A 14,425-nucleotide genomic window follows, 5' to 3' on the forward strand; every position below is an offset into this window, starting at 1 on the left:
TTCCAGACCAGCCAAGCTGACTGGATTGATGTCTAGGTGCCAATCTGGAGCTCTTCCTGCCATGCACACAGCAAAATCTTTCCTTCCACCACTGGTCTCAGTCCCCACCTCACCCCACAGCTTCTGCACTGGCTCTGGCCCAGCTCTCTGCTCTCTGCTGCAGGCTCTCCCACTCTCCCCTGACACAGACCTTGTTGGTTGATGCTCTTCTTCACAGGTCTACTCTGGATTTTGTGGAACCAAATTCTGTTACGAGCTATGGTTCATATTAGTTCTGAAGGAAATCCAGGAGATCTTAAGATAGTGCCTGGCTTTTCTCTGTCATATTGGTCAGAAGTCTCAAAAATATCTTGAGTAAAACATGTCTACCAATTTCATTGATTTCAATACACCATATCTTATACTTGCATTTCCAGCTTTTTCATGTCTTTGCACTCATTTCTCATTTGTTACCAATACATTAGGGTTATATTTGGCCACATTCTCCCCAGAAATGGCTCAGAAAATATTTTTGTACAGTGTTGAATTCAAGTTCAAAGTGTTCCAGTTTGCAAAAGTGAGTGAAATCATACTGCTGAACATCAGTTTGGTCCTTGTCCAACTGGGAACACTGTCCAAGACTGGCTACAGGAAGAAGAAACCCTACTGAAAATGCTCCAGCAGAAGAAGGCCATGGAGGCAAGGAAGCCAAATATCCTGAGTTAGAGAGGGAAGTGAAAAAATGGATTGAAGAGCAAAGAACCAGTGGAATTCCTGTATCAAGAAAGATGGTTCAGCAGGGGTCAGAAGAATTGCTGATGAAAAAGAAGTGACTGATTTTAAAGGAGGACACAATGGGTGATTCAGATTCATGAAACAGAATGGACTAAACTTGCCTCCACCCACCGGATGTGGCCAGAGAGGGACTGTGGTCAACCACAGACCAAAGCACAGGCAGGAGAGCAGTCGGAGCCTCTCTGATTTGTGATCAAAAACAGATGAGGACAAGCTCAGGGATGGGAGCTTTGACAGTGATGAAGAGTTGTATGGATTTTATGATGAATACAATTTGTGTTTAATAACTTTATGTAGTACATTTTTTTCACATTCTGGGCCCCAAAATTAAGGTATGTCTTAAACATGAGGAAATACAGGACATAGTAGGTATAATATGCTATAGCAAATAGTGACTAATATGAAGAGTTTGCTTTACCCCAGTTCTTATTGGAAATGCCTCTATTATTTTTCTATTATAAATAATGTGATATATATTGGTTTTTATATTGATATCCTTACATGCTTTTTATTATTTTAGTATTAATGTACTTATTTTTCTTAATATTGAAACAATACATATTTAGGAGGTATCCAACTTCATTACAATAGATAAATACACAAGTAGACACATAGATATCTTTCTATATGTATATATTATGATTGTACTTTTTGCTAATATTTTTTCAATGATTTAACTTAAAATTATTTAGATTAATAAATATTAGATTAAAATAATGTAGTTTTCTATTTCAGATATTAAGTAAATGCCATGATTATTATTCATAGATTGTATGAAATAAAAGCATTGGATGAATGCTTGAATACCACCCTCTTGATAGGAATCTGAGCATCTAGCATCCTCAAATACCCTTCCTCTCCCCTCCATCCCACCCCTCACTACTACTTTTCAGGCCTCTTATCACACTTCCTTATTTAGTGTCTGGCTTCTGTCTCACTTATTATATCAATCAATAGCTTCTGTGTATAAGTTCATTACTTTAGTAAGTAATTTAAATAGATTAGAGAGAAATATACTAGAAACAGAAACTGAAACTTTCAGTGATTCTCATGATGAATCAGGCAGCAATATGCTGACTCTGGAGTCTCAGTATCAAATCATGTCAGTACTCAAGTGCCCTACAGGCTATTGATTGTATGGCTCTGTCTGACTGACGTAAATCTGACTATCACATTTGGAGAGGAGTTAAAACATGCTCTGGTTACTCTATTATGTTTCTATCTATTTTTTCACCATTGAAGACTAAGTTTCTTATGACTTCTAACACAATAACGCTCCCATTGCATAAGCTCAGGAGAAAAAAATGGGAGAATCTGAACATATCAGGATATCAGATTTATGACAAGAGTCTTGAATATACTCAATTACATCTATAAAATCAATATTTGGAACTATTCTGAAGTGTAAAAATTCAACTTGCAACTTGAAATTGTCAAATCAATTTCCTGTTACCATTTGGTCAATTTTTTTCTTAATCAAGTTATCCCTGAGCTGGTCTTCCTAAGCCAAAAGATTCTTCATGAATTATGACTCAATCTTCCTGTTCTTTATGCATAGTAATGCCACTTATCATCTAATCAAAGGATTCAAACAATTTCCTTGAAATTAAACTTAATATATTAATGCACTTGGTGTTGAGGAAAGGCCAATCAATTAAAGTAGAAAATTGTAACAGGTTTTTAGATAGTTATGGTCATCAAGCTCCCCTAACTTGATGTATTCCAGTATGAATGAATGGATGAAAAAAGGCATCAAAAATTTAAATCCTATGTGTAATTATCTTGGGTTTCTAGTTTATGCTTACTATATACTCATAGTCAATAGATCAGATGGATGGTTTCCAGTTGGAGAAAACATACTGCAGTGGATAAAGGAATCCATAACTGGTTCTGAATTTTGACTCAAATATTTACTAGCTTTATATCCTCAGAGCTTTTCTCCACCTCCACATCTTTATGTGTTAGATAGATGTAATACTAAAGGAAACATGATACAATGAGACTAGTTCCAGCTATTCACAGTCAGAAAATTTAGTTTCAAATCTTGAACCTGCCACTTTCCACATCCATAATCTTAATCAATTCTTTTGGATTCTTCCATTTTCACCCTCTCAATTTCTTCATCTATAGTATGGGGCAGGAAGCAGATGACCTCTGTGATTCTTTCCATCTCTAAATCTATGTTCCTATCTTACAATATTGCTAAGGGAATCAAATGAGATCATTACATATATATATATATATATATATGTATATATATATATATACATATATATATATATGAAAAGTACTTTTCAAGCCTTTAAGTAGTATAAAATTAACTGTAATTTCTATTTTTAAAATAATTTAATTTGGACTTAATCTAATTTCTGGTTGTAATTTGAATTTGAATTGTTGGTAATTTCACCTACCTCCTATTTGTTTCACAAATTTTGCAAGCATATGAAAATTATTTCAGTTCAAGAAGTCACATTTCTTCCTTTGCCCTAAAAGAATTTGGCAAGCGAGGAGAGAAATCAGCTCCTAACATAGAAAACAAAGCTTTTCTATACTGGTCATTAGCTACATAACAAACTTTAATGGGAATGTAACTCTCTCTATGAACCACCATTTTAGCTCAGTCCCATCTGCTTTTATTTTCAGAACAGCCTGGTGAATTAAACTGAAATAAGCAGGTAATTTAAAAAATGGACTGAACTATTACCTCTAGGGTACCTCCCTAATAACAGACATCATGGAGGTGGTTGAGACTGACATTTATTTTTAAAATTTAATATTTAAATGTTTTTCACCAATTATCTAATATATCAAATTAGTAGATAGGTTAGACATGAAATCAAAATGAAGAGAACAGGAATAGAAAACACTATCCTGTGAAAATCTGAACTGGAAGAAACAATATAGTTCCAGATGGTTCAGCTGAATCAAGTATCAGGCTTCATGAGGAAGGTTGATTGAATTAAGGATAATGACGCCTACTGGTTCTGGCTAAGATTTAAAATCACCAAATTCATCCAAGTCTGGAAGCCATGAAAATTACAAACTGGAGATACTGAAAAAAATCTCCTTAAAATTAAACTGATATGAAAAATTGTAGAGAATTAACCAACTCATAGCAGGAAATGGGAATATACTTTATAATGTACAATAGAAATTGTAACCAAAATTCATCTCTAACATTTCTTCTGGATATTTTTATATTTTTATTTGAAAGTTTTTTCCTTTATTACTTTTTTGAAGTAATCATACTTGTAGAAAGCCAGACTTGTAATGGCCTGAAGAGAACATATTATCCAATCATCTTCCCCCAAAAAATGAATGTCCTTCATAATATTCCTAAAGAAGGAACATTCTGTCTGTGCTTGAAGATCTTCAATGATAGAGAACCAATTACCTCCCAAATCAAGATTTTTCATTTATAGACTTCTTCCTTGAAGTTTTAATCCACTGGTCCTAACTATATTCTCAGGAAGTAGGTGAAATAAATTTCATCTCCCTTCTCCGTAATAACTTTCTCTTTTATCAATTATTTGAAGATAGAAATCAATCCACTATGCTTCCACTTTTTATTCTAGTCTTCAACTGATCATCACAGTGAATGATTTGTAGTGCTGTGAAAGGTTCTCTCTCTCTCTCTCTCTCTCTCTCTGTTTTATTCAAGTTTCAGTTTTAATTTGGGCATTATTTTTTAAATAAAGATGTGTTTAAAAAACCCAGATAATTATTCAGAAGCTTAAATATTCTTTTCCTGAATATCCAAAGAAATGTGATGATTCTTAAAAATCATCCATATAACTGCTTTAAATCTCTACTTTGTTTTGTATATAGAAGCTGTCTTTATCAAATCTAAAATAACTGCAATGGAAAATACTCCTGAACAAGACCAAAGATTGTGATAGCCTATAATGCACAGAGTAAGGAGGGAGTTTTCATTTCATGCGTCACTGAAAACTTGCTCTGAAAGCTTTTTAAAAGTCCATAGGCATTTAAATGTTAATGAGAAAGTAAAACTAGTCTATGAACTTACCCAAAGTATTGCAACAGAGCCATCAGGTATAATGGACTTCTGATTTTATTTCATTATATCAAGGGGGCAACTTTCTCAAACATAAATGAATAACCAAATTACATTTGCTTTGATAATCTTGTCAATTTAATTTTTTTTGGTCATTTCTGTTTTGACAAAGCTTCACTAAAGTAATCACACAGATAGTTGACTGATTAAAAAAAGAAATATATTACAAATCATTATCTCAATCTAGTAATCAGAAAGTGATTGAAAAGTATTTCGGGTGGTCTATGTTGTACAATAAGCTTGTTAAGCTACAATGGGAGTCAACTTCATTACCTTCATTCTTTCCTACCAAATTCCCAGAGTCTAGGGCCTAAACTCTAGAAGCTATCTTTATTTTCTCAAGCATATGATGCAATTTGTTACTGAGCTTTGCTTATTCTATTCTTACCACATATCTACATTGTCCCTCATCCTGTTTATTCCAGAAGGCACCTTCTACCAAGGATCAATTATCAAATGTAATTACTTTCTTCTTAATAGAGGTTATAATCCTAGCAATACAGCCAGATACCTTCCTTCAAAGGCTGACCTCTGTCAACTATAAGATATGTGAAATTCATGAAGGTGCTATCACCTCTGAGCATCATTTTCCTCATCTATAAAATGAAAATAATAATGTTCAGTTTACTTAGTTCATAGAATGGTTTTGAGGAAAGTTACATAAATGATTATCGTTGCTGTTGCTACTGTTATTATTCTTTCCCTAATTTTATAATTATAATTTTCTTAATTTATAATTATTAATTCCTTAATGACAATAAGGATAATTTAATATTAAAAATATGATTTCATTGTTAAGGATGCTCAATTCACAAAAACCTTCACCCCATCAGTCCCTGAGTTGACTTTCTTCTTGGGTCTATTGGACAAAAAATTCAGTTTCCTTTGACCAATATTGAGAATAGAACACCGATCAGCAAGGAACTTCTCAGAGTAGCTAGTATACTTTCAAGAATAATCAATTTGGAAGCAGATTTGATGTTTCTGGGTCTCAGTTTTCACATCTTTAAAATCAATGGCTGAATTAAATGACTTTTGTTATTTTACCTAAGCATGAAGTATAAAGTTCAATTGAAGAGGCTCAGCATTGTTCTTGGTCCACATTTGCCCAATGGCATTATTCTAAGTCATAGATAGAAAGATATATTGCATTCCATGCATGTTAAACATCCTAAGAGTATTTTTATAGATTCAGCTCTGATACTTCACTATGACATTGGTCTATATCCCCTGGCAGCAAGTAAGTTCTCATAGGGCTGACCTCTTTTTTTTTGTGCTATTGTTTATTTGTTTTGAAACCACCACTTACCTTGGTAGCTCAGTATATGTACCCAGTAATTATTTACTGAATTGAACTTAAATTGTTTCCAAAATTATCAAATGTTTTAGTATAATGTCATTAGGCATATCAATTGTTCAACATCCTTCTGATTCCAAATTCAGTACTTTTTTTTGGCATCTTAACTTGTTCAAATGATGTTTTTTTTTATACATTACGAAAATATTCTTGTTTAAGAGTAAACATAATACCCCCCAAAAATATAGACCCACGTGACTGATAAAGTAAAGAGAAAAAAATTAAAATTAAATAATAATGATAATAATAATAATGATAATGATAATATTGGTGCAGCCGGGTGGCACAGTGGATGGAGCATCGGCCCTGGAGCCAGGAGCACCCGAGCCCAAATCTGGCTCACCAGAGGTGGCTAGGAGAGGCACCAGCATATATACTCAATGGGGTATAGAATTCTAGTGTAAGAAGGAGAGAAGGGGAACAGGGGGAAGAGGGGGTGAGTGATGGAGGAGAGGATGGACCATGGGAGGAGAGTGGTCAGATATAACACATTTTCTGTTTTTATTTCTTGCAAGGGGCTGGGATTGGATGGCCTGTCCAGGACCATAAGGCCAGGTGGATGCTAGGCCTAAGGGGTGGTATGTGCGCTGGGGGCCTCTTGAGCCCAGGGCCAGGGATCTATCTGCTGCACCACTAAATACTTTTTTTATAGGTTTTTTTTCCAAGGCAAACAGGGTTAAGTGGCTTGCCCAAGGCCACACAGCTAGGTAATTATTAAGTGTCTGAGACCAGATTTGAACCCAGGTACTCCTGACTCCAAGGCCAGTGCTTTATCCACTATGCCACCTAGCCACCCCCACTCAGTACTTTTTAAAGTATATGTTAAAGAACATGTCCCAAACCTTGCTAGTTGGTGCTAGATTTTAATATCTTCTTATTTATATTTATACAAGTATAAATCTTATAGCTTAGATTCATTCACTAGAATAAATGTAGTCTATTCTATTGTGTAACTATGGCATAACTTTTTTTTAAATTATGGTCATCTGCTTTCCAGATCTTATTAGATCTTATGAGTCAATTGGACTTCTGTCCATCCTCATATTTTCATGATAGAGCTATAGACATGAAGTTGAAAAAGGACTCAGAGATCACTTAGTCAAAACTCCCTCTTATACATATGAAAACTGAGGCCTAAAGAGCATTCATAAATTTACTAAGGTCAAATAGATAGAAACTATGTATTCTTAAATTCAAGTTTTCTTTCTCTAAGTCCCAGTAAATACTATTTCTATTTTCTTTTCAGTCATTTTCAAATTACAAACTGAGAAATTTACCTCAGACTAAGATTTTAGTGACTTAAATACAGTTCTAAAGGAATTATATTGAATTCTGATACTGAAGGAAGAGAAGAGCAGAGAGTCTTGGGATGCATCACAGGAGATGCCCACATTGGGGATAAGATATTGTTCTAATATGAGAAGGATTAGAGGCAGAGGATAATCAAATAATGATAGAGTGGAAGCCAAAGAAGGAAAAGGCATCAAGAAGAATGAAATCAACAGGTTAAATATAACCAGAAGTTTAAGCATAATTCAAATTTAGAGATAATATTCTATGACCATTGTTAAACATAGAAATGCCTAGTGAGGTATAATAGTAAGCATAAGAACAAGAATGCAGGGCCATGTTCTTGCATACTTTCCATCAATGCATTCTCATTTTCCATTTCTACTCATTTCTTCTTATGAGTTTTTATCTCCCATTATACTCAATGCCATAGTCTGCTTAAGCAAAGAGGTATAATTGCTTTCCTTTGATTTTGCTAGCTTTTTTGTTCTTCTAAAACTCCAGTTATGGCTATTCTCTCTGGCTAGGAATCTTTCTCCTACTCCCTGTATCACTTCTTTAGATTTTATTTTAATTTATGGAATAAAACAAGACAGAGTGTAATAAAAAGATACTTGTACATGAAACTGAAAATCTACTATGCATAACTTGCTATTCCTTTCAAATATATAAGATAATTATCATGTAAATTTCTTTTTCTCTTCCATTTTTTCCTCTGCTAAAGATGGCTACCAATAGATATAAAGGGGTATATCTATAGATATATGAATATATATAAAATTCTGTAGATATTTCAATTTACCATCTTTCCCCTTTGGATGCACATGGAATCTTTCCTCATATGTCCTTTCTAGTTAATTTGTATATTTATTATAGATAAAATAATTTATTCAAAGTCATACTTAAAATAATAATTCTATTATTGTATATACACTGTTCACTTGGTTCTGCCCATTTTGCTCTTCACTATTTTATGAAAGTTTATTTTTTCTGAAATCATTGAATTCATCATTTTTTATACTTCAATTGTATTCCATCACAATCATAAATGATCTCATATATTATACAATTACATTTTAAAACATATTGCTTCCTTCCTTCATAAAACAAATATGTATCTTCTAAACAGTCTTTGTCATATCATATCATATAAATGAAGTCATGGTTTCAACATGATTTTTCCTCATGTGTGATATTCCCATGACTTTTTCTTGTGTTTTGTTTCGTTTTGATTTTGAAAAGCAATGGGGTTAAGTGATGTGCCCAAGAACACACAGCAAGGTAATTATTAAGTATCTGAGACTGAATTGGAACTCAGGTACTCCTGAAAACCAGAGGGCACTCTATCCACTGAGCCACCTAGCCACCCTCCTCCTATGACTTCTTTCTAAAGTATATGTCCTTTTCTTTTTTTCCTCATATAATTGTCTTCATCATTGGAAAAGTTACTGAATATGTTATGCTTTTTCTGAGTCTCTCTCTGTGGAATTAGAACAAAATTATGGCATTCTAAACACACTGACACATAGAATCCTCATTAAACTTTGATTCTGTACTCAGTAGCCAAACAATTATCTGAATAATTCATAGAAAATAATTCTTTCACCTTGAATATCTAAGTAATTGAGGTCAAAGTTTTATTTCTGAGACCAGGGTATGATATGGATCACCTTTCAAATATCCCCTCTCATTTTGTGGCCATTCTAAAGATTTCTTCTCTTTAATTAGTCAAAACAAAAGGAAAAAAATGTTAACTTCATGCTGAGACCATTTCCTTTGTTCCAGGTGTTGAGGTATAATCTGTATTCATAGTACCCCTCTGTTCACTAACATGGCATTGGAAATAGGAAAGAATAAAATAAATTGTTGAAGACTCTAATGGGGTCAGTCCATCTTGTTCTCAATGGTTTTAACAATGGCATCCATCAGTGGACTCCCTTTCTCTTCTCCTGAATAATCAGTTTCCTGAGTCTGGCCAAAAGACTGAACATGTAGCATTAGGTACCATCTGTGTTGCTCATATGCTCTCAGGCCAAGTGATTCTCAAGCCAATCATGAAACCAACTGAAGAATTTGGTTGTAATTAAGAAGAGAAGTGATAAAAAAAATAAAAATCACATTTAAACATTATCTGTGTTAAGTAATATATTGCAAAGGAATGATATACTGGTTTATCGCTGGCTTTAATTAAAAGCATCCTGGAATATCAAATGTTCAGGAAGGGGAAACATATAAACTATACCCATGTAAATTGTACATTATTCATAGATTGCCCTGCATTGATGAATTGATGATTTGATGATCTCTCTCTCTCTCTCTCTCTCTCTCTCTCTCTCTCTCTCTCTCTCTCTCTCTCTCTCTCTCTCTCTCTCTCTCCACAGTTTTGACCTACTGTTTCTCCCCTGACCACTCCCAGCAGTCAACATCTATGTCATTTAGTGTATTCTACCAATCTACTTTAAATCTATTATTACTTCTCAGATTTCCTGAACTCAAGTCATTAGCCAGTCTTTGACTCATCTAGAGATGGGGATTATGGACTTCAAACCACATTCCTGGACTGCCTCTTTTAATTCAGATGAATTCTTAATGAAGAAAAAATTTTAATAGCTCAGCAGCCACCTACTAATCCTTTCTAGTTGCTAGTGTTTCCTTGGTAAAAGACAGATTCTTATCAAATAGTGAATAGCTGAACAATACGTGGCACATAGGCATGATGCAATATTATTACTATGTCAGAAATATAGTATATAGTAATAGAAGTATAGAAGACTCAAAACAAAATGAATTTATACCAAATGAAGCAACCAGGACCAAGGAAACAATAGATCCTGGGACTAAATATAAACAAAAAGAACAAAAATAAAAACTGAATGCTCCCCCCCCATTATAATAATCAAAGAATTCTAAAATATAACTATTCCAAAGAAGAAAAATGAAAATATGCTCTCCTCTCTGTGCAGGAAGATTAGAAATATAGAATATAGTATGTAAAAACCAACTGAAGTATTGGTTGTGTTGTTCAGTCATTTCTGACACTTTATGACCTCATTTGGGATTTTCTTAGCAAAGATTAGAGTGGTATCCTTTCCTTCTATCAATCTTTTTACAGATAAGGACATTGAGTCAAAAAGGGCTAAGTGACTTGCCCAAGGTATCGTAGCTAATAAGTTTTGAACTCAGGAAATAATTCTTCCTGACTGTAGAACTGTATACTATCTGCAGTGCCACTTAACCACCCTCTGTTAATTGATGTTATTGAACTGTCTTCCCTCACCCCACTATGTCTTTTTGTCTTTGAAGAACATTTCTTAGGGAGGGATATATAAGGAAATAAAGGCTTTGTAAAAATTAAATATAGTATTTAAAAGAAGAAATTATTTTGTATTTACTTATTCGCATACAATTTTAGAATTACTTAACAGTTCTTTATTTTCTTTCAATTTTTTTTGTCTTTAGAAACTGGCACATATAGTAGATATTCAATAAATATTTGTTTAATAAAAGTGAATCTCCTTGGTCAGTTTAAATTTAAGGATGAAGAAGCTGATATTTTCCATTAAAACTCATTCTGATATTTTCCATTTAAACTCATTCTAAGAAGTTGATCTCTTCAAATGGTTAGGGACTGCAAGCAAGCAAGAATCTGCTTAGATGCCTGGATGCCAGTTATAGACATCTGTTCAATGCATGAACTAATATTGATCCATCTGCAGAGTTCATTGACTTGCCAGTTCCTTGGCTAAGGATAGATTCTAAAAGGGATCAATCAGCATCAGAGACATATCATTCACACCATTTCAGTTTTGATTCCTTTTTTTCTTCTATCGTCATTTTTTCCCCTATTTTTCTCTTTTCCTGAGATGTTTGGAGCAGTGTTGGAGATTGGTGTCAGAGGAAAAGGCACACTCTATGCATAGCAAAATGCATAGCTATTTGTTTGTTGCAAATATTCTAACTGGATAATTTCCAAGGAAGCAGAAGCATATCATTTAGAATGCTCTCTTACATGACTGAATAAAGAAACAAAAAATATCATAAGGAACTCTATGTAATACTCAAATATTATTCATTCAAAATAACAATTTTCTACTCTAAGTTATTGCCTGATCTCTTCTATGGAATGACTAGAAGGACCATACAGAGGAGAGCTTGGTGGCACAGTGGATAGAGCACTGACCTTAGAGTCAGGATAACAGGAGTTCGGATGCAACTTCAGACTACTTACTAGCTATGTGACATTGGGCAAGTCATTTAATCCTGATTATCTCACATCCAGGGACATCTCCAGTCATCCTATTTCCTATCTTGCCACTGGATCTTAGATGGCTCTGAAGGAGAAAATGAGACTGGTGTCTTAGCACAGCCCCCCTCACTCAAGTCTAATTCATGTACTTGTCATGGCACCACTGCCCTGAGGTCATGGTCTTCTTTGAGAATGAAGGACAAACATCATTTACACAAAGGGAAAAGGATCTACAAAACTATTCCATGTTTCTTCAAAAATTTATTGAAGTTTAAAGGGTTTGGAAAAAAGTGTAGACCCATCCAAACACTAATAAAAACAGTCTATCTCTTTATTTAATATATGCTTTGAAGTTCTCCTGCAGGCTGTCCTCCCCAATGGCACCTTCCCCAGGGCCTTCTCTCTTGTACAATTTGGATTTGCACAGATATCCACAAGTTGCCTCCTTCACTAAATTGTGGGAGCCTTGGAGGCAAACATCATGCTTTTGCCTTTCACTATGGCTTTACAACTTAGCCCAACACACATATTACATAAAAATCCTTCTTGATTGAGTGATTACATATAGTAAGAATCTATATAAGTCTTGTCATTTAGTTGACCGATTCAAGGTAATTCTGTGGAGCTTAACAGCAGATTAGGAGAGACAAAGGCATCAAGTGAAAGGACATTCATCATCCCCATCCCACAACTTCTGAAATTAGAATAGTATCTGAAACCTACAAAGTAGATCTGTCTGTTGACTTTCCACACTGAAACAAAGATCAAGATAATCAAAAAGTGATTGTAGCATCATATAAACATATACCCATGTAAATTGTACATTATTATATTATATTACATATAATAATAATTTATATAAGTTTTGACATTTAGTTGACCTATTCGAGGTAATTCTATGGGACTTAATGGCAGACTTGAAGAGGAGTCAAAGTAATTAAGTGAAAGAACTAAGAAGGGAACTAGAACTAACAAGGGAATTTAGAAGTGATAATGTCCAACTTTCTCACTGTATTAAATTCCCAAGAAATGAAATTACTTCCACAGTACTCCATTTAGGCAAACTGTATGAACCCAAGTCCTATGACAGAAAATCCAGGATTTTTTCCATTATATCAGGAAGTTTTCAGGGGCTGGATAGAAATCAAATATAGTAGTAGTAGTAGTAGTAGTAGTGGTAGTAGTAGTAGTAGTAGTAGTGGTGATAGTAATCATAGCAATAGTTGTAGTGGTAACAGTGGTGGTAGTGATAATAATAGTGGTAGTGGTAATATTAGCGGTAGTAGCAGTAGTATTTATATAGCACCTGCTATGCATTGGGGATTGCATTAAGTACTTTATAAATAATTTCATTTGTTCTTCTCAATAGCCCTATTATTAACCCATAATTTTACAGTTAAAATAAACTGAGACTAGCACTAGGTCAATGATTTGTCCAAGGTCAAAAAACTGCTAAGGAATTAATGAAAATTTTGAACACAAATTTTATTGACTCCAGACCCAGGTCTCTAATTCACTGCATCACTCAGCTTCATATAACCATTCAGAAGGATTTTCATCAAGAGCTCCACCTATTATCATCTTCAAATCATAACAGGAGTCTATGATGATTCTGTTAGAGTATTCCAGTGATTGGATATATTTTATAGCAACCCTTTGTTTTTTATACTTTATTTTTTAAAATTATATATACAGGTATTTTCCTTCATGCCTCCATTTGCATCTTTCTACCACCCTCCTTTCTTCACCCTCCCCATGTCATCTACCATTTTGATATAGGTTGAATAAATACAATCATATATAGCATTTCCATATTAGTCATGTTGTGAAGAGGTAAACTAAGGGGAAAAGCATGAAAAAGAAATTAAAAACATAAAATATATGTTTAAACGTGAAAATAATATGCTTTGGTCTGCTCTTAGACTCCATCATTTTTTTGTTTGTTTGTTTTCTGGAGGTAGGTGTCATATTTTATAACAAGTCCCTAATACTATCCTTGATCACTGAACAGCTGAGAGAAGCTGCATCCATCATAGTTGATAATCTCACAGTGTTGCCTGGTTCTACTCACTTCATTTAGCATCAGTTCATATAAGTCTTACTATGCTTTTGTAAAGTCAGTCTTATAATATTAATAATAATAATAATAAAACAATAAAATCCATATACCACAACTTGTTCAGTCACTCTCCAATTGATAGGTATTCTTTTAATTTCAAATTCTTTGCCACTACAAAAAGAGTTACTATAGATACTTTTGAATATGTGGGTCTCTTCCCCTTTTTTATAATTTCTCTGGGATATATGCCTAATATTGGTATTGCTGATGAAAGAGTATGCACAGTTTTATTGTTCTTTGAGCATAGATTCAAATTGAAATTCTGAATGCTTGGATAAGTTCAGAACTCCAATGACAGTACATTATTGTACAAGTTTTTTCACATTCTCTCCAACTTTCATCATTTTACTTTTCTTGTAATTTTAGTCAATCAGATAAGTGTGAGGTGGTACTTTAGAATTATTTTCATTTTTATTTCTCTAATTCAATTACAATTTAGTACATTTTTTTGTTATGACTATAGATAGCTTTAATTTCTTTATATGAAAATTGCCTGTTCATGTCCTTTTGAGCACTTATCAATTGGGGAATGATTTGTATTCTTATAAATTTGTCTATATATTG

Source organism: Macrotis lagotis, chromosome 2 (genome assembly GCF_037893015.1).
Source record: "Macrotis lagotis isolate mMagLag1 chromosome 2, bilby.v1.9.chrom.fasta, whole genome shotgun sequence".
Lineage (NCBI taxonomy): Eukaryota > Metazoa > Chordata > Mammalia > Peramelemorphia > Peramelidae > Macrotis > Macrotis lagotis.